The following is a 22823-nucleotide window of genomic DNA, read 5'->3' as shown; positions in this document are numbered from 1 at the left end:
ACGAATAAATTAAACCTGCACGATATAACTAAATCACTGAAACTCTAAAGAATGGACGGATTAATAAAACGTTCTCATGTTTAAACTTAAGTTCTCTCATTATAATCAATGAAATACACACGATGTAAAAAAGAGCTTCATTAATTGACAACTTCAGTCTTCTTTACTTGCTTTCATGTAATTGAAGTAAAAAAACAATTTTAAAAAATAAATAAATAAATAGCAGCCGCATTTAAATGCAGGTTTGTATAATATTCCCTAAAATATCAGTGCAAGATTTGCTCAGCGCGCATGATGCTGAGTGCTCGCAGCATTTATTCTTATTTGTCTACGTATTTTATCTTCATTACAAATCTTGTTTGGTTTTATTTAGGATAATAGCATGTAAAACATTTTTTTTTTAAATTGCTTTGTAATGCATATGCAAAATATTATTCATATTCAAGTGTTTGTGTGAAAATTATTAATGCGCATGCATGACATAGAGGCGCCCTCTCGGTCACGTGATTTTTTTCCTGATAATGAAATAACTGAAAATTGTGGTGTTTCACATACATGAGAAATATATCTACAGAGAGCTTGAAATGTCTTTTAAACGAATCAATTCAAAACGAAAGCATTATGTAATCTGTGAAGGTTGTATTTCTCTCTAAAGGCGCGTCCATGTGGAGAGAGCCAGCACTGTGAATTTCATCTTGCAGCCAACAAGAAAACATTTGTTTATTAATAAATAATTAAAATGTCTCCTTTTTCACAATATTTGGGCTACTTCTGCCTGTGCTTTGGGGCAAACTTAATGCATGTGCTTGAGCGGAATGGGAATATATTAAGGCTCATTATGGATTATAGATGTAAATTTATATAAACCTGCGATTAGTGGAATAATGAAGATTGAACGACGATTGAACGACGATTGAACTAGAAAAATCTTACGTGGGAGGCAGATCTATTAAATACCCTCTAGACATCTCTGTTAAAGTTTTTAAAGCATTTTATACGCGTTTGCATAAATTCTTTCTTTCAGAACGGTCTGTAATGGAGAGATGCCTTAACACTGATTTTTCCTCTGAAACACAAAAACGAAAATTGAAATAAAATTGATATTTTATGTTTTGAGAATTGCTAGCCCCTCTCTGCAGATATTGTGCTTCTGGTTTGTGCATTTTAAATCACATAAGGGCTACAAAATATATAAAAACTCTTGTGTTTTTTGTCACGTCTGTAAAAAAAGCCTATAAAACATGTTCATAAACGGATACTTTACTGATGTCTGGACTCTGTTTGGGATTTAGAAAAACTTCAATATATTGTTTATAAATAGGCTACATTCTGTGAAAATTTATATTTCACACTCTAAAAAATATTGTATGGACGCAACAAAATAAAACGGCCGACGCTCCACTCAGGGCTTGTAGTTCTGATTGGGCTGAACCCTCCCCCGCGCGTTTGAGACACGCTGCCGAGCAGAGTATGAGCAGTGCGGTGTTATTCTGACTGGAGCGAGGAGAGGATTCTTTCGGAGCGTCGTGGTTTTCACTCGCTCCAGCACCGCTCCATCACAAGTACAATTCATGCCAACAGCCCGTAATATAACTGCATATTTAGCAAGAATTCACATGATAAACATATTTAGCTATAGCTTGATACACAAAATCTCTCCGATCAGAAGATTATAATGACGGCAATAGTCGAGTGTTACAGGCTAGTTCTCAAGGAGTTTGTCTGTTCCTTTTACTGATTATTTTCGGGTTAAAGCATGATTTAAATAGATACAGCACATTCACATGTAATCGCTGTCGCAATCATGCATTCAAACAAATGTAATTTTACAGTGCTACTTCATCTGTAACTGATTTTGAAATCTGTAAGAAATGCATCGATCTGTAGATAAAATAACTGACGAAACAAAACTTGCACAGCAGAAAGCAGCAATTATACCTTTTAATGCTGACAATGATATTAGTTTGGCGTTTGGAAAAAAGTTTGCACACAATAGCCTAACCCCCTTTGAAACGCTCCTGTTATTTTATTTATTTATTTGTTTGTTATTTTATATTTATAGGCTATGTTATGAACATAACATTTCAACTTTATCCACGGAGCGAGTGAGGAGCAGTGTTTCTGGTATCAGTGAGTGCGGAGCGGAGTGATTATTAAATGCTCGGAGCGCGGAGGGAAATTGTTGCTGCTCCACTCTCACAGACTCTGCTGCCGAGTGAGAGAGATGTTTCGCCCTCGAAATGAACAAGACCGTCCAGTGTAGACACGGTTAGACAGTGTCTGCTATATTTACAAATAATTTATATAAGAAATAAAAATAAATACATAACCTAAACCAGCGGCATAACGAGATGAAAATATAGACTAGAAAATATATTTACACTTGCTCTGTCCTCTGTCCATGACACTGACTCACTGTATTTTTGATCTGTTTTGATCTTAACGGTTATTGGATGTTTGTGTGTGTTTTGGTGTATTATTGGATAGAATTAATTAATAAATAAAATAAAGGTCTTTCCAGCATTAAGGTAATAACATTAGCTACTGCTTTTTGAATCATCTTGTTTCAGTTATAAATTTGACTGGTAAAAGAATTATATTAAAACTTGTTTTGAACAATTTCTTTGTCATTTGAATATTGATTTTAAGTAGGGAGGCAAAAAAAAATCGATTTAAATGGTAAATCGGATTTTTTGTGAAAAAAATCTGGGATTTTTTTTAGGCCATGTCCCAGCCCTAATGCAGCAGTTTTTATTTTTATTTTTTTTTAATTAAGGCAACTTCCTCTGAAATTAAGTTATAATAACTACTAAACTTTATTGCGCTATACAGTAGTCAACATTTGAAGTGGATCAAACCTTTCTTTAAAGTTGTTTTAAAACCAATATGTCCTAAAAACCTGTTCTGCAAGTTTGAAACCCTCATAAGACACTCTGTCCATATGAAAGACCAAGAGATTCACACCTTTATCTCGACCCCCACAAGCTATACATAACTACCCCAAAACCCCCAAACCCCCTCCAGCTGAACTGAGCTCAGTCTGTCATGTTACTGGGTTGAAACATGCCTGCACTCACAGCAGCCTGAACAGTATTGTTCATCAACCCCTCAGTCTACGTGTGTGTGTTCCTGGCTGTATTCTTTGTTATTTGGATGAATAAAGACTGTTGATGTTAATCCCCTTGATTTCCACGCTCCTTTGTCTCTGCCACAGTAGACAAGCCATGACAGAATACCGGACCAGATACAGTAAGCGGTGCCCCTTCTCCTGTGTTTTTGTTATCATTTTGAACAGTCTTTTGTTTTCACGTTTTTCCCCCCTGCGGCATGGAAGTCGCTCACTCAAGCCCGCCGGCCGCTAAGAAGCCAAGCTCGCTGGCCTCAACTCACTCAAGCCCACCGGCCGTGGCTCACACAGGCCCGCCGGCCACCCTATTCACCTGTAATCAGAATAGGAGGATGAGGAGAAATGGATGGCTCAGGGCCCTCTTCCTCACCCGAGAGCGCCCCCCAGAGCTCACATCAGTGTTGGCTGCAGCCACAGAGCTCGCTCCAGTGTTGGCTCCAGTCCCTGAATCCTGTCCAGTGCGCACTCCTGTGCCCGCTCCTTAAAAGTGCCCTCCAGAGCCCGCTTCTCTGAAGTGCCCTCCAGTGCCCGCACCTCCAGAGTGCCCTCATGACCTTGTTCCAACCAAGATGCCTGTAATTCTCCCAAAGTATTTTTTATGGGGAGGGGGGAGGGGTTTAGGGCTCCAGACTTAGAGGCAGGGCCTGGGGCTGCGGCCTCGGAGGGTGCTCTGCCTTGGCCTCATGTACTGTCTGATCCCTCATGGCCTCCTGAGTTCCCTGGTTCACCAAGGCCTCCCGAGTTCCCTGAGCCGCCATGACTCCCTGGATGGTATGCTCCGCCATGGCCCACTGAGCTCCCTGCACCACCCTTGGTTCCTTGGATGATATGCTCCGCCATGGCTCCCTGCGCCATAATGGCTCCCTGGATGGTATGCTCCACCATGGTCCCCTGAGCTGCCTGCTCCGCCATGGGTCCAGGAATTCACCTACCTGTTGGATGTTTTGAGGTGCAAGGACATGCCTTCTGGCGGGGGGGGGGGAGTAATGTAAGACTCTGTTCCGTGTTTTGTATGTGTTTTGCTCCACATGTGTTTCCATGCCCTTATTTGGTTTTTTTTTTGTTTTTTGTTGATTTAGTAGTTTTAGAATTTGATTCCAGGTATGTCTGGTCTTCCCCTGATTAAGTTGTGTTCTTAAGGAATGTTTTGTTCTGAGTTCTTCGTCCGGTATTGTTCGTCAACCCCTCAGTATACATGTGTTCCTGTCTGTATTCCTTGTTATTTGGATGAAACAAGACTGTTGATGTTAATCCCCCTGGTTTCTGCGCTCCTTCATCTCCTCGTCTCCGCCACAATAGGCGAGCTGTGACATCTTCAGACTTTATGCAGACCAACACTGAAAATGTGTAGCCTTGGCTTATTTATGGAGCACCATGTGTGATGTGCAGAAATGAAATATCAACTCACTAATTTTTTTTTTAATTTCTAATTTGTTTTATTAATCATTTGCTGTACTTGAAACATGTGGACTTCATTAATTCAGCCATGAGTTTTAGATCCATTGAATTAGCACATTGGCCACTACCTTTTAGTTTTTTCAGTTTCAGTCGTTTGTAGGGTTCTGTAAGGGGACAGATATCAAAAAAGGAGTGATAGTGTAACGGATAAGTATGTCTAAGACCTGTTGAAATGCATCAGTGATTTATTGAAAATGTTAAAGTTTTATATGTGACAAGTGTATTAATATGGTCACGATGCTGACAAAATAAATCATTATGTTAGAAAAGGCACTCCACATCCACATTTTCTATTTATTTTCACCTCTAATTTGTGATAATCTAAAATACTGTCAATACAGTAAAAAGTAAGCACACTTCAAGCACTACCATCACGGTAATATTTTACTGTAACTAATTAGTCATGATTAAATATTAGAATGCTACATTATTATTGCTGCCAGTAATTTAGTTCATTATTTTATCTTAATTTATATAGGAGTAGTACTGAGCAATGCTGATAGCCTGGTGTTGATTTTTTCAAATGGTTGTATTTACTGTCATGTCCTTGTGGTGGAGTTACAGTACACATGGCAGTAATAGGTTAACTACCTACTGTAGCTTGTATTATACAAGGCAGAACACTAAACTGTGTAATTTCTTACGATGATAGATCCCCAGTAAGGAACACCAATAAAGACAAAGATGGATTCTGCATGAACTGTAGACACAATGCCAAACAGGAGAGTCATCACACCGATCATTATCTGGACAGTCTGTGTAGGACAAGAAAAATATACATTCTGAATAGAGTCTTTTATGAAGTAAAACAGTATCAAATGTACAATACAGTTTTTTGGCAGCTATAGTTATGAACTTCTTATTGTATCAAATATATATTTCTACATTGTGTGATTTCACATACTGATTTGTGGATATGCAGAATTTGGCCATTGTTTAATATTTTTGGATAGTTTGCTTCGAAAACGTTAATTTTACAATTTTACTCTCTAAATGATAAATCTTATCTTATATTAGAGGTTTTTTTGCATTGTCACCAAAACAAAAAGTCACATTCTTCAATAAAATTTGTGTATGATTTGTTAATGTGTTTACCTCTCCTTCTTTAGAACTGATTCATGTACTTTTCTTACCTCACACTAACATAAATAAAAAATAATAATAATATTTCGGTTTATGAAAAATTTCTCACCCCAAGGGCCTTTGGTTGGCCTTTTAGAAATGCCCTAAGTCCATGAAGAAGTGAAAGTCCTGTTATCTGTTGGCCATAAACAGGCGCAGGAGCATTTGTTTCAGTGCCAGCTGCTGTTTGTATTGGTTGTTGCAGCTGGATGACCAAAGAATTGATGGGTATAGCAGTCGACATTCTCGTTTCAGGATCTGAAATTGATCTGCACAACATCATAGTAAATCAAAACATGTAAACTATATTATAAAATACATTTTCTGTTAACAACAACAACAAAAAAAAAACGTATTAAACATATTAAAAGCAACGCATATATTTATATACTTTATAATGTTTACGTACATGAATGCAGTTATGTCATAGTAGTTATTACCATCAGTAGAATTATTGTTATCAACTATAATAAATCTATTAGACATTGAAAACATGGAATATACTGTAAAACAAACAGCTCATGTTTAAACTGATCTATATCATTTCCGTTTAAGGCATTTAGCAGATGCTCTATTTCAAAGATACTAGCTCATATAAGTGCCCTACTAGCCATTATAAATGCCCTTATTACCAAATAAATTCATTATTAAGGAAATTGATTCATTATTAACATTTTAGTTTTATAACCATACATAAATACAAATTTGTATGAAAGGTATTCAGATGTAATGTAAGTATATTTACTGCTTTACCAGGGAAAAAACTCCTCTCTTCAGCTGATTTCTCGTGCTTTACTCTGAAGTTCTGTTCAGTAGTCTGAGGTAAGCCAATGCAAATTCCATGTCATACGTGTAACTGCTGATACTGTTTACCCAGAATGAAAGGGGAAGAAGGTGGAGCTCAGGTGATTATGAAAAATGGCAAAGCTGGCCATTTCATGAGATAAAAACCACCAAAAAAATAAAAAGAGAAGTTTTTATAAATGTGTAGTGAAATATGGTAAAATTGCCTTAGTGAAACCAGGTAACGCTCTTTAGTTGATAACAAACTGAACCCTTTTGCATCTCAGAAGTGTAATAAATCTGAAATCATTTGTATAAATTTTCCTCTAGTCAAATAAATTTCAGTCAAATAGCATTGTGTTGTGAGTACACTCTTATAAACAATCATTGGTTCAAAACAAGGTGTTTACATTTTACTGGTTTGATACAGCTTTAAAAAAAAAAAGAAGAAAAAAGAAATATTGTTACAAGTGCTCCTGTAGCTCAAGTGGTAGAGCATTGCATTACCAAGCGCAAGGTTGGGGGTTCGATTCCCCGGGAACACATGATAGGTAACAATTGATAGCCTGAATGCACTGTAAGTCGCTTTGGATAAAAGCGTCTGCTAAATGCATAAATTTAAATTTAATTTAATTTAATTTTTCATTTTTCAATTTTTATTCTTTTCTAAAAGTCAATTTTTAATAGCTGTTAGTATAAGCAGACACATAGACTATGATTATTGGGGATCTTGTTTTCAAAAACTTAATAAAATATATAAAACTAAATTGTTCTAAAACAGTAGTCACACTTGAGTTGTTTAGGTCAAAATTAACACTTTCCAAAGTGTTGAGAAGTGAAATACAATAAAATAAGTGCTTTCGTGTTATTTATCTATGTATCACAGTCAACTGAAAGTCATTAATGAAAGAGAGTTAATTTAACAAAAGTTAAGAATCAAGTGTTCAACTAAAGGAAACTCCAATAACCATAATGGTGACTTCAAATCAAACGTTCAAATTGTCACCTAGCTAAACCTCTGTTTAATCTAAAGTACTTTTGTAAAACCCCAATTCCAGAGAAGTTGGGACATTTTGTAAAATCCAATAAAATCAAGAATCTGTGATTTGTTCATTAACTTCTGTTTAATTGACAAAAGTACAAAGAAAAGATTTCCTAAGTTTTCACTGACCATATTGCAAATATGAAAAAATTTTGATTTTGATGGCTGCAACACACTCCAAAAAATTGGGAAAGAGGCATGTTAAACACAGAAAAGAAAAGCAAGCATGGGCTGCTGTGTGCATGTTTTGGCATGGCAGAATGTGAGCAGCGCGCTTCCTTTATTATCACTAAAAGCTCTGTTATAACACAATAAATATATGCACAATGAATCTTTCACAATGTCTACACTTCTTGTGTTAAAATGAGAGGATTCATGAGCATGCAATTTCAGCACTGCGGTGAGTAGATTCTAACTAATGCCACTTTTCCACTGCATGATACGGCACGGTATGGTACGGTTCACTTTTGGGGGGTTTTCCACTGGGTACAGTACCTGGTACTGTTTTTAGTACCACCTCGGTTGAGGTTCCAAGTGAACTGCAACGTTACCAAAATGTGATGTGTAAACTCTGCTGATCACTGATTGGCCGGAGAGAATCGTCACTACCTGTCACTGAACTTGCGACACAAACGCAACAGAACCGCTATATTTAGAAAGTACAGACGTTCCTCTTGTTGATAGCAGAGGAGCGGATCCAGCGAACATCCAACGCAGAATGAAAAAGTTTTTCAGGAGTCATGGCAATAGAGGCGGCGCAACTATCAAGACATGTGAATAATCCTGCCCATTCTAAAGCAATACAAAACTGCAGTGGAAACGCGAGCCGAGCCGAATCATACCACAGAGTGGAAAAGCGCCATTAATCACCTCTAACTGGCCACTGCATTCCAGAAATCAACAGCTGAGTCTGTGATTGGCTACATTGCGCAACCCTGTAAACACGTGTTATAAATAGAAATTATGCCTAGCTTGCGCATGTCAATCATTTTAATGTTAATATTAGTTGTTCTTTTTGTTTTTGTGCAACAGATAAATAACAATTTATATGTTTTAGACACTTTATGTTTAGATAATTTCTATTTTGCGGGAGTCCCGCACCACACCCTGTTGCGTTGGGTTCCGCAGTACTCCGGCGGGAGTGCAGGTCTCTAGCTCAAAGGTCAAGCACATTCAACTGAGGTGTCCTGCCTTGCCCTACATATACTGTGATTTCTTTTCACAATATTAAGTATGGTACTTGGTGAAAGACTTAAATTCTTTTATATTCACTTACACAATTAAAAATCACAGACAAGCCAATTAAATAAAAGTTAAAGAGAATAAACAAATCACAGATTCTTGATTTTGTTGCATTTAACAATGTCCCTACTTCTCTGGAATTGGGATTGTAAATGAACAATACTAGAGGCGTAAAGGGATTTTCTGCAATTGATAGTTGTTATTCTGAATTTTAAAGACAGTAACAAGTTTAACAATTTACTAATACAGACTTCATGATATTTATGTGGTTTTTTTTCCATAGCAGTGGTGGCTGAAGTGCTTTTGAAGAGGGTAAAATAGTCTGTACAAGCTAAGCAGCATCCGGGCAAAGCCCTGCATCTAATACACAAGGAAATTCCAGTCTTCCCAGCTACCTTTTGCTTTGTGAAATAAATGGTTTTGGGGGTTTTGTGTTTTAATGTACTGTAAGTTACCAGTAGTAGGCTTTGTGCTGGCACCTCTGGCTATCAGTAATTAAAATATGTAACTATGAGACAGAACACACTGTGTGTTGGTTTGATCCAAGTGCTGTGTTATGCCATGTTCTGGACTATTCATGTGAACCCAGTCAAAGGTTGAAATTAACTCTGGGTTAACAGCAGGGTTAAAAATTACCTATACTTTGGGTTATTTCCCAAAGTTGCACCCTTCATATCTCTGAATAGTCTTTAGTTTTGAGTGGGAAAATGTTTCTTTGTCTCGTCTGACACCTTATTTGCATGTTTATGGGGGTGTGGAGGATTTGTGCAGTATTAAACTGAAATGTACTAAAACAGTATGATACAAGTTATGGTAACATACTATATATACACATTATTACTTAGGATATCAAAAGTAGGTCATTTCAGTACTGTTGTAAGGATGGAGTTGGACCGTCTGGACTGAGGGACGACTTCTCTCTAAGAGAACAAAGGACTTTCTTGATAATTTACATTTGAACACTCTCCTGAATACCCTCCTGCATAAGTAACAGTGCCATCGGAGACGCACCATGCCTAGCAGTTCACACCTCACCACCACACTCCCTCCTCACACTATGTTCCCCATCCTTTCTCTCTCTCTCACCTAAAACTCACTCTAAATCTATGCAATGTTAAGTGTATACAACAGGTGACTATATATGTTTGGTATCATTTGAAATATCTCAGTGTGCCTGGTAAAATGGTCTCATTCTCTTGACATAGTGCAAGCTCCCAAGAAGTTCTATAGAACAAGAAATATTGTGTGCCACTTAAGGTGTGTCCTCCCCCAGGTCCTTCATGTAAACTACCTCCTGTATGTAAATAAGTGCCCTCTTCTACAAGCATCAATAACCCATTCAATCACAAATTCTGATTGCCCACTTGTGACCCCCTGAATAGGGGAACAAAACTTAATTATAATGACAGACACCACCATTTGGCAAGACTGAATTATCTGGGTATTTAAGGAGAGATGGCAAAGGGTTCAGGGAATCTGTAGACAGATCTCCCGCACAATTGCTGTGTGTAGTCCTTTTCATTGCCAGGTAAATACTTTTATATTCTTTGATTTCTGAATTGATGTATATGATGGATGTATATTTTATTCTTGGAATTGGATTTGAATTATTGTTCTATTGCCTGGCTAATAAATTGTTATGTTTGAATTTATTCTGATTGACTCTGAAATTATTAACTCCAGTAAATTACGTTAAGCCAGTAATACCACAAATCTATGCTCAGGTTAGTAACGGACTAAAACTCAGTTTGTGAAACATCGGGGCACATTGACTGAAGTTTTAGAGTTCCGACTAACACATTGGCATTAGTCATGTGTACTTAGACTGTAGGGGCTAATAATGGGTTTTCCGTTCAGAACAACAGAGTGTTGTTAGATCAATCTGAATAGGGTGAGCCTCAACCTCTGATTATTGTAATATTATTCTAACTTAGTGTACGTGGGAAACCACGGCATGATTATGTAAAGTTACCATTAGAGGAAGTTAAATTGATCAGCTTGGTTCTATGGTAATGGTCATGACCTCTGGATAGATATAGTCTTACTTTAATTAAGTGTGTACAGATCTATGGGGACTGAAGAACATACTTTTAGAAATAAGCAAGCATGGTGCGGCGTCTAAAAGTATCAGTCAATTGCCTCTGTCTAATGACCAAGACTGACAAGTTTGTGATTAAGAGATCGTATTCCCGATTTGTGCGAGACTCAAAAGGTTATAGGTTTCCGAATGAACGAGTATAATTCAAACTAAGGGTTAAATAGAATAATCAAACACTTATTCAAATTTGTAAATAACCAAATATGGTTAAACTCTTTTTCATAATTGGAGTCAGATGAAAATACAGAGGTAATACACATAAAGAGATGTATTTAATTTAATTTTGTTGCATTGCATAAAGGAAGACAGTGACACGCAGAAACCTTTCGACCGTGCCATTGGCTACCGTCCTTGGACCAGTGGGCGGACCTTACACTGTTTTACAAAGTAAATAAAGTTGCAGTCTTATCTTCCCGATGTGTTTTTGATGCTTCGGTAACCAGAGGCCTGGTTCTGCCTGGCTATTAGTTGCAGTTCAGGGGTAGTTCACGGAACTCTACTACATAGTTTGCTTGTTGGGTAAGAAGTATTTTGGATTTTTTGTTAAATATAACAAATAATTGGATGTCTGATCTGTCTCAGACACTACACTCTCCAGGAGTGTACTCATCTTGATTGGTAGTTATGCCAAAAGGTAAAGAGAATACACCTCCTATTTTATTAATTTTTATGAGTTCGTCAAAAGTTGTCTCTGAATTCCTGGGTTGATGCAGCCTTTCGGTACTCCAGGTTAAAAACAGAAAGAAATGAAGAAGACAGCCAGAAGAGATGTAAAGTTATCCCATTTTAATTTAATTATTTTCATTTTTTTTGTGTCTTTTGTAGAATCTCCTAAAATACCAATCTGTAAACTTGACTTTACAGAGCAGAATTATTTTTTAGACCCAAGCCAGAAATTTTGCATTACAACATTTGAATGAAATGTATCATCTGCATGGGTAGTGGTGACCTGCATGCAGAAAAGTACATAGATGTAGCACTCATGTGTGAGACAACATCAAACCTTCTCAGAAAACATCTCAGAAAATATATTAATTGCGATTTTTTTTTAATCCAGTAAAATAATTACTCAGTTCAGCAAAAAGAAAAATGTTATTATCTTTCACTCTTTAAAAAAAAAAAAGGCTGTCATCAGCAGTGTCATGATAGCAGTTATTGAGGCCATGTGTTTGCGTTGGTGTTGTTCAGTATGAGCAAGGACAATTTTTACTTCTTTTGTCCAGTGAAGAAGCTGAGTTTTGAAGAACTAGAGCACCCTTCTTCCTTTTTCGTGCAATGCATTCTCTTAGTCTTTCTTTAGGCTCTAAGTGAAGTGCTGTATTAAAAACTTCTTTATAAGAATAAGTGGCCATTTTTTTTAATTCATGTATAGTAAGTGCTGTTTTAAGTTAGGGCCATCAAATCACTTTTACATTGTCTGCTTTTACACTATCATTTGAAAAACTCACTATCTGAAGGACATCACTGGACCCTTACTGGACCCCCTGCAGTTTGCTTACCGAGCAAACAGGTCCGTGGATGATGCAATCAACTTGGGATTGCACTTCATCATGCAACATCTGGACAAAACAGGGACTTATGTGAGGATCCTGTTTTTGTGGACTTTAGTTCGGCTTTCAACACACCATCATCCCAACACCCTCCAGACCAAACTGACCCAGCTCTCTGTTCCTAGCTCTATCTGTCAGTGGATCACCAGCTTTCTGTCAGATAGGCAACAGCTAGTGAGACTGGGGAAATTCATGTCCAACAGCTGCTCCACCAACACTGGTGCCCCTCAGGGATTTGTTCTCTCCCCACTGCTCTTATCCCTCTACACCAATGACTGCACCTCCAAAGACCCCTCTGTCAAGCTCCTGAAGTTTGCTGACGACACTACAGTCATCGGTCTCATCCAGGACGGTGACGAGTCTGCTTACAGACAAGAGGTTGAGCAGCTGGCTGTCTGGTGCAGTCTTAACAACCTGGAGCTGAACACTCTCAAAAACAGTGGAGATGATTGTGGACTTCAGGAGAAACCCCCCTGCACTCCCCCCCACTCACCATCATGAACAGCACTGTGGCTGCAGTGGAGTCATTCAGATTCCTGGGAACCACCGTCTCTCAGGACCTGAAGTGGGACAATCACATTGACTCCATTGTTAAAAAGGCCCAACAAAGGTTGTACTTCCTTCGCCAGCTGGGGAAATTTAACCTGCCACAGGAGCTGCTGAAACCGTTCTACACAGCCGTCATTGAGTCTGTCCTGTGCACTTCAATAACTGTCTGGTTTGGTTCAGCTACAAAATCAGACATCAGAAGACAGAGAACGACAGAGTGTTGGCCAGCGCTTCAGAGCCGCAAATACCAGGACAGTCAGGCACAAGAACAGTTTCTTCCCCCAGGCAATCTACCTCATGAACAGTTAAATGTTCCCCACTTATGCAAAAAATGTGCAATATTCTTATATTTATTTGTTACTCCTCCATCCAAGTACATCTCTGCATCTTACTCTATTCTATTCCATTATCATCTATAGCACAACTGTTCATACAGTTTATTTATTTGCAATTTGTTTTTTGTTTTTTTGTGTGTTGTTGTTGTCTCTGTTTACTGGAAGCTTATGTCACTAAAACAAATTCCTTGTATGGGTAAGCATACTTGGCAATAAAGCTCTTTCTGCTTCAGCTTGGTCATTCCTGACACAAAATTTAATCCAGCATTGCTGGTCACCAGCATAAGGTATGTTTTGCATGCTGGGACCAGTATGGGATGCTGGTTTGGTGGTCTCCAACATGGGAAGCAGGTGTGTTGGTGGACCAGCGTAAGGTATGTTTGCACACTGGGACCAACTTCTGGGTGCTGGTCTAGTCTGAAAAATATTATATTATACTATTGTATGTACTTTAAAAGTTCTAATAAACAGAAATTTTGAACCAACTAATTAGGATCTGAAGGATCACTTGATAATTACAGACAGGTGTGTTTGATCAAGGTTGGAACTGAACACTGCAGGAACAGGGTTGGGCACCCCTGCTCTAACCTGTTAACATGGGCATGAGAAAAAAATAAGCCAATACTGATTGTGTGTCAACAGGAAATTAGTTCACCAATAGTGCAAGAGGACAATAACAAAGAGTCATTTTCCAGCTAAAGCCAGTTCATTGATGATTCAGTGATGTCATCATCTAGTTCATCTCTCTTCCAGTAGTGTCTTTGCAATCAGTCAAGTGTCCCCACTAAGCAAGCCAAAGGTGACCAAAATTCCCAAAATTCCATTGGAGACAGAAATGGAGAAAAAAACCTTGGGAGAAACCAAGGCTCAGCCAGGAAGCTAGTTCTCCGCTGGCCAGATGAAACCTGCATGGCGTGGTTTAAAGGGGTCATATGATGTTGCTAAAAATAACATAATTTAGTGTATTTGGTGTAATGAAAAATGTTTATGCGGTTTAAGGATCAAAAAACATACTTGGTTAAGAAAGTAATCTCACTTCCCTGAGATACGGGAACGAGTACTGCGTCTTGCTAAAGACGCTATGGGAAAATGTCCTTTTTTCTCCTAAACTGAACGAGTGAAACTGCATGGCCATCGGTTCGTGCAGTGTATTAAAGACGAACCAATGGCTCGACAGCGGTGCTGCACGAACCTATGGCTGCGAAGCCTGCCAAAGTCCGCCAGAAGGAACGGGGCCTTCTGGCTATATGAACACGGCTAGGAACGCAGTACTCGTTCCCGTATCTCAGGGAACTGAGGTTACGTTCGTAACTGAGTACGTTCCCTGTTGATATTTCACTCGTACTGCATCTTGCTAAAGATGCTATGGGAACACAGTACAATCACGCTGTGTTAGGGTTTAGGAACGACCACATGTGTAATGTTGTCCTAGACACCGCAGGGTCCAAGGAACAAAAAACAGCAACACCATAAGGTAAACGGGTAGAAACTCATAGAGGTTACACCCGGCCATGGGTAATTGTCCAAAAGACTCACATAAAATCTAGCAAATGTGCAAATTGTAAAATCTAGCAAATGTGGACGGCGAGGCCCAGCCTGCCGCTGCACAAATTTCTACAATGGTCATGATGCTAGACCATGCCCAAGAAGAGGCGACACCTCTGGTTTAATGGGCTCTTACTCCAATGGGGCATTGTAGGCCCAAGAAAGAGTAGGCTAGCTGAATAGCGTCAACTACCCATTTAGAGAGTCTGCTTTGTGACTGCACGCTCTTTGGTGCGGCCGCCGAAGCAAACAAAGAGCGGTTCCGACTGCCTGAACGCGGCGGAACGCTCAATGTAAACCTTCAGCGCCCTAACAGGGCAGAGTAGATTCAACTCCTGGTCCTCCTCTGAAGGAGGAAGCGCAGAGAGAGTAATCACCTGTGCTCTGAATAGAGTGGAGAGCACCTTAGGTTTATAGTCATGCTTTGGTTTCAGGACGACGTTAGAGTCGCCAGGCCCGAACTCAAGCAAATTAGGGCTCACAGAGAGCGATTGTAAGTCTCCCATACGTTTTACCGATGCCAGCGTGTGCAGCAGAGGAGTATTGTTGGACGAGGGGGAGGGGGGGAAAAGAGTGTGTAGGTTTTAAGGGGGGGGACTTTTTGGGTCTTTTAGAAGTGTGGGGATACCAAATAGGGACAGTGAGGGGGCGAGGCGGGTTCAGCCTTCTGGCACCTCTCAGAAGCCGGACAAAAAGTTTGACTTTGCCCACTGACTGGCCTGCTATAGGGGCGTGAGAGGCTGCTATAGCCACTACATAGACCTTGAGCATGGATGGGGAGCGCCCCTTATCCAACAACTCTTGCAGAAAGGACAGTATCACTGAGACGTCACAGACTGACGGGTCCTAGAGCAACAGGAAGAAAACATTGACCATTTAATGTCATAAAAGGTAAACAGCTCTGCCAGCCAATGCTGGTTTTTCCAGAGTGGGGACACCAGGAGAACTCTGTGTTCTTGTTCCCTGATTCATCTGATCACATGCAGGATCAGAGCGATCAGGGAAAAGGTATAAAGAAGGAGATTGGGCCATTCCTGGGCCAACACATCCCTGTCCTTTGAATAGTAGATTGGGCAATGAGAATTGTCTTTTGAGGCAAAGAGGTCTACTTCTGCCTTGACAAAGATATCCCAAATTTTCTGAATCATCTGCAGATGAAGCATCCACTCCTCTGAGAGGACCTTGCTTCGAGACAACATGTCCATTCCACAGTGAGGCGTGTCAACGGCAAGCAGTGGCTTCTTCAGGCAGAGATCAACGAAGAACGTTGTCATCGCTGAAGGAGAAGAAATCTGAATCCTGTGGCGAAGTGGCCGCTTATATAGCCAGATGTCCCCGCCCATTTTGGCAGGCTTTGGTGGGCTTTGCGGCCATAGGTTCATGCAGCACCACTGCCAAGCCTTTGGTTTGTCTTTAATACACTCAACGAACTGCGTGATTGAATAAGGCTTCAGTTTAGGAGAAAAAATGACTTTTTCCCATAACGTCTTTAGCAAGACGTAGTACGAGTGAAGTATCAACAGGAAACACATTATTTTCCACATACTGTACATTATTGTTTCTCCTCTGTCCCCCACCTTTCTGAAACATGTTGATTTTTTCAAAGCTCATCGTTCTGAAAAGTGAGGTGTCCTCTGATTGGCCAGCTATCCAGTGTGTTGTGATTGGCTGAATACCTCGAGCATGTGACAGAAATGTTACGCCCCTTAACATACTGTTAATCCGTGTCCCGGGGCGATGAGACAAAAACATTAAAAACCATTATAAACAAGGCATTTGTTGCATCCAATGGGGACATAATTACGGATTATAATGAATTATACTGTATTTTTACACATTGCGTAGCATAAACATAAAACCATGTCTGCATTTGTGATTGAAAAAACGACAAACAAGCGCTACTCTACACTGCTCAGAACTCACATTAGAATCATCAGTGGCAAATCCTTAAAATATGCATTGTAGTCTACTCTCCCAGGATCAGGAAACAGTCCTCCATAAAATGCGCTGCACACATCTGAATATTTGGTTTGAACTGTTCCGGAACAGTGTTGTAAATACAACTTAACCACTGATTTCTAGTCATGTCCTCTTTTGGAAGTAGTTTGCTTTCACAATGAAACACACAGCGTCTTCACAACATGATGGTGGCGGTGGCAGCAACAATAAAGTTACTCCTTTCTTTGCATGAACATTTGGGTGGTGTTAGGCAAATCTTCCCACATCGTGACGTAGATGTGGGGGTGTGTTTAAATGAGGCGTTTTAGGAGGACGTGGACAAGTCTTAACTTTTATAAAGAATATCTCACTGGGTTTGAGACTTTAGTCTTTGCAACTTTAGGGATCTTATCTATTTTTTTGCATTTATTTATATAGCATATTTAAACACAACTTAGAGTTGACCAAAGTGCTTAACATAGTAAAAGTATACAACAAGACAGCAGAGCTAGATTATAAACTAATAATTAAAAATAATAATGATCCTATTAGGTAAATACAAAAACATTTCATTGATTTGGCGCAAATCGATCAAGGAGATGAGATTTATGCATAACTTTAAAAATTGATAAAAAAAGAAGTATTTGTTCGGATGCCAACCAGAAGATTGTTCCAGACTGTAGGACCAACAATTACAAAGGCTCGATCGCCACGGTGTTTTAATCTGGACCTAGGAATTGATGAAGTTCCTAAAAATCTGGATCTGAGTGGTCTCAGGTAGGGTGGTGCAAGATTATTAAGTGCTTTAGAAACCAATATTAAAATTTTGTTTTCCACTCTGTCTAACAGGTAGCCACTGTAATGTGGTCAGAATAGGAGTGATGTGCTGAAATTTGCGCGTGCCGGTCAATAGCCTGGCTGCTGCATTTTGAACCAACTGCAGTCGCTCCATGGAGGACTGATTTATCGCATAGTACAGTGAGTTGCAATAGTCTAATCTAGATATAAGGAATGCATGAATTACTTTTTCAAATGTCTGTGTTGAAAGGAGAGTTTTAACTTTAGCTAAACGTCGAACATGAAAAAAGCATGACCTAACCACACTGTTTATCTGTTTGTCAAACTTTAGACTGGAATCAAATAAGACACAAAGGTTCCTTACACAAGGAGTAATCCACTGGGCAAAATAACCAATATCGAGATTATAAGAATTAAAAGATAGGGCATCACTAGGTCCAAACAAAATCACCTCAGATTTACCTTCATTAAGTGTCAAGAAATTACTCATAATCCATAATTTAAGTTCCTCAATACATACACACAACTTTGCTAATGCATTTTTTTATCACCAGGTTTAAAAGAGAGATACAACTGTGTATCATCAGCATATAAGTGAAAAGAAATACCATATTTCTTGCAAATAGAACCCAGCAGCAGCATATAGATTGTGAATAAAGTTGGGGCAAGAATGGAACCCTGAGGGACACCACAAGTCAGAGAAGCACTGGAAGAAGTATATTGTCATGTACGTACAGATAATTTTCGGTTCATTAAGAAGCTCTGGAACCAATTTAAAACAGTACCTCTCAGACCAACACAGTTTTTTAAAGTGAGAAAGTAATAAATTGTGATCAACCAAATCAAAAGCTGAGCTTAGGTATAGTAAGATCAAAGCAACAGCATTTCCAGCATCTGTTGACATTAAAATATCATTATAAACTTTTAAGAGGGTTGTTTCTGTACTATGCAATTTCCTGAAACCAGATTGAAACATTTCATAGAATTGGTTAGATCTCAAAAAGACTTGTGGCTGAACTAGAACAACTTTCTCCAAAATTTTGGAGATAAAAGGTAGATTGGAAAAAAAAATAGATGTGTCTGAATTTGGCTTTTTTAAAATCGGCGTTATTAAGGCACATTTCAGACTATTGGGAACTATTCCGGTACTTAGACTCAGATTAACAAAATTTAACACATGAGAAACTACAATGTGTACAACCTGCTTTAAAAAGCGAGCTGGCAAAACATCATAAGGACACATAGTGGGTCTCAAATGCTCGATGGGATCTTTACAGGCAGAAATAGTAACAGGTTGAAAATTAGACCATGTTGCAGAGCTCCATGGTCTCTTGTTGATGTCAGAGACAGATTGCAAAACTTGAGGTCTCAACCTATCTACCTTCTCCACAAAAAATGTCAAAAAGTTTTCAGTGTTTCAGACACATCAATAAAAACATCTAATGCTGGATTAAGGACATATTAGATTGTGGAAAAAATAGTTCTTGGGGAATGGGAGTTGTTATTAATAATTTCAGACCAATACTTAGATTTTGCTGATTTCACAGCTTTCTGGAAATGAGAGAGAGAGAGTCCCTTAAAAGATCATAGGAAATCTGCTGTTTACCCTTTTTTGCCATTTTCATTCTTATCTCCTGCATATTTGTCAGAGCGAACGAATTGGGTCATTAAACCATGGTTCGGATTTTTTTTTAATGCACTTTGCCTTCATTGGTGCAACTGAATTCAAAATATTCAAACACTTATCATTAAAAGAACAGAGAATACTCATCAACGTTTGAATTCCAAGGCGATGCATCCGTAAAATCCACAGGTTGAAATGTTATATACGCTGAAGCAAACTCCTCCACTGCATTAGCTGTGAAGTGGCGAATCCAACGGGTTTGCACAGCTGTGCTGACGGGTCACCAAGGAATGGAAGCGTTAAAACAAATGGATTTATGGTCTGAGAATCCTGTATGACTAATTTGACCTGTAGAAAAACCGTGAGTGAAGATCAAATCCAAGGTATGACTGTGAGTATGTGTGGGTTCGTGTACCCATTGTGTAAAATTTAATGCACCCGTAAGATTACAGAATTCCCTTGGAAGCGTCTTGTTTGGGTAAGAGATGTGAATATTAAAATCACCCAATAATAAGATCTGTTCTAACTTTGTTACAGCACAATCCAGAAACTCGGCAAACTCCTTTAAAAAAGCACTGTTAGGCTGCGGAGGCATGTATATTATCACAAACGTTACAGGATCAGCAGCTACTTCAAACTGAAAGATTTGAAGCTCAAACCTGTTATACGCCTCTGATGCAATAATGCTGCCTTTAAAAGTTTCTTTAAAAATTGTGGCTATGCCCCCTTCGTGACCAGATGTCCTTGGGGTATTAAAAAAGGAGCAATCCACGGGGACAAGTTCATTAAACTGGCTTAAATCACGGTCTTTGATCCAAGTTTCAGTCATTAAAAAGAATGTCCATTCACTATTCACAAACAGCTTGTAACACTCCAAAGAGAAAGGAAAACTTGATCGCATCATATGACCCCTTTAATTCCAGGCTGCAACATAAGTCAGATTGAACAGAGGACTCGTCTGGTTCCCATGGTTTTGTGCCGAGGGTCTGAACTGCATACACACTGCAAACAGAGTATGTGTGAACCTGGTGTAATGCTGCAGTGCTTTCTGAGTGCCACCAATCAATTTAATTAATTATGAGCTGAATAGACTTAGGCCCTGTCCACACGGAGATGCGTTTAGCTGTATATGCATAAATTTTGTATCGAATAGGCATTTTGGGAGATTGAAACCACTATTTTTTGAAAAACGGGTTCCAGAGTGGATAAATCTGAAAACGGCACCTTTGCGTTTATGTGTGGACAGCCAATCCGTATATTTTGTGAAACGATGATGTCATCACGCCATGTCTCGCACATAGTCAGACGTAACAGCATACCGATATGCCACGTAACAGCAAAAAAAAAAACATGAACACTGAACAATTATCTTTTATTAACTAACATTAACACAGATTAATAAATGTATTGTTCCATGTTCATTTGTATACCGCGTGCAAGGTTTATGCGCATAGTCCAAGACTTCTCCGTTTTTAGTGTATCTCTGTGGTAGAGTGCCACATACTGGTCTGACGTGTAAACTACATGGTTTTGTGTCGGTTTTGTGGTTTCATGTGGATGCAGATATTTCTTGAGACGAGGGGGAAAAAAATCTGATAGGGAAAGCTCTGGCTTTGTGTGGACATTTTCTTTTGTTCTTACAGTTCTTTAGTACAGCACAGTCAAATCTTGACCTCTTTTTTCCAATTGCCTTTTTAATTCAGATTCTGTCTGTGCAATGATTTTATTTAGTTTTTCTCAGGGGTGTATCAAAGGTGAAGAGGTAACTGTTGTTGCATGCATGTAACACCTTGTTTGTTAAACAAATCAGATGTTCAGTCATGTTTATGCTAAACTCTTCCTGTGAGCACTGCATCCTGCTTCCATGTAAATCTTATATGCTTTCGCTCTTTCTTACATCCCTCCATGTTCTAACGTCCTATTTTGGTCAGTGTTTGAAACCTTCATGTTATTACCCCCTTGATGAATTGCTTGTTGTTTTCCTTGTCTTTTCCTATTTGTAATTCCCTTTGGATGAAAGTGTATGCTTTATGATAAAATGTAAATGCATTTTTTCAAGACCTGGCCTATGATACTCATCTTGTGGGTGTCAGAGCACATTTCTGAAAACATGCACATATCGAACCAAGATTTGTTGCATACTCATCTATTAGATTTTATATTCTTCAATAAATAGATCAGTTTTTCAGCTGACCATTATTCAGCTAGATACTCTTTACAGACCTTTGGGTTACAAATCTGACTCTTTAACCATCAGGCCACGACTGCCCCTATGAGTTTCAGTCCAGCAGCCGTTATTGATTCCAGGTGCACAACATTTTACAATTAACAATTTTTACACTTACATTTTATGGGTGAAGAATTTAGTTAATTAATTATAGTTTTTAGTTAATTTCTGTAATATTATTTTCAGGAACTTAGTTATTTGCAATTAATACTAACAATCAGCTAAGCTAGCACAAAATTTTAAAATGGGTAAAATTGTCAATTTATGAGTAAAATTAAGCCTGTGGTTAAAGGGGTCATATGACACTGCTAAAAAGAACATTGTGTTGTGTATTTGGTATAATGCAATGTGTTTATGCGGTTTAAGGTTCAAAAAACACATTTTTACAAAGCTCCTCGTTCTGAAAAGCAAGGTGTACACTGATTGGCCAGCTATCCAGTGCGTTGTGATTGGTTGAATACCTCAAGCGTGTGACGGAAATGTTACGCCACTTACCATACTGTGATGCCGTCTCCCGGCACGACCAGACAAAACCAATAAAACCCATTACAAACGAGGCATTTGTTGCATCCAGTGGGGACATAATTACTGATTATAATGACTTGTTGCGTATCGCGCAGCATAAACATAAAACCATGTCTGTATTTGTGATCAGAGAAATGACAAACAACAAACGCTACTCTACACTGTTTAAAACTCGCATTTGAATAATCAGTGGCAGATTCTTTAAATATAAAAAATTTACTTACAGGATGTGAGTCAGAAGCGCCAGACTGTCCTTGCAAAGTTGGAACTGACCCACTTTATATAACAGCCTTTGATCACAGACCCATTGTAGGCTAGTCTGCAGGTTCAGGAAACAGTCCTCCATAAAATGTGTCACACAGCGTCACACACTGCAGACTTGAGGATGGCGCAGATGGTGAATTTGATGAAGGAGCAGCCGGCAGGCTTGCGGCAACCACATGTGTTAACCAAGAGACCATGTGATGACCATTATGCACCAAGAGCTTGTAACATTCCAAAAAAAAAGGAAAAGTTGAAATCGCATCATATGCCCCCTTTAACATATATTTGACGATACTTTGACATTTTGGTCTACAGTGTAAATTACACAATACACTTAGCAAAAGGCAAAGCAGTTATGAAGCAGTTATGTTTGTTTCTGAATATGTATGTTTCTAATAAATAACTAGATAACAGTTTGGGGTGTGAGTGTGTGCACAGGGGAAGATTCACTCAACACTGCATCAGAGCTGAAACCCTAGGTGTGATGATTGTCTGAAATTCATATACAATCATGCCAGTTTATTTGCTAGTGGTAGTGATGGGAAGTCTGGTTCTTTTCCATGAACTGTTTTTTTCAGACAGTTTCAATAAACCAG

At 38.9% G+C, this 22823-nt stretch overlaps 1 long non-coding RNA gene across 1 annotated transcript; it reads right to left on the bottom strand.

Annotated features, from left to right (window-relative positions):
• Positions 1-5183: 5183 nt before the first annotated feature.
• Positions 5184-6529, bottom strand: LOC122137273. The gene is made up of 3 exons (XR_006154732.1): positions 6461-6529; positions 5778-5976; positions 5184-5340 (listed from the first exon to the last, which is right to left on the bottom strand). It is a non-coding gene; the product is annotated as an uncharacterized LOC122137273 (long non-coding RNA).
• Between the last annotated feature and the right edge of the window lie 16294 nt (positions 6530-22823).

The sequence above is a fragment of the Cyprinus carpio genome, chromosome B4 (assembly GCF_018340385.1).
Source record: "Cyprinus carpio isolate SPL01 chromosome B4, ASM1834038v1, whole genome shotgun sequence".
Lineage (NCBI taxonomy): Eukaryota > Metazoa > Chordata > Actinopteri > Cypriniformes > Cyprinidae > Cyprinus > Cyprinus carpio.
This window is presented reverse-complemented; position numbering and strand designations above follow the sequence as displayed.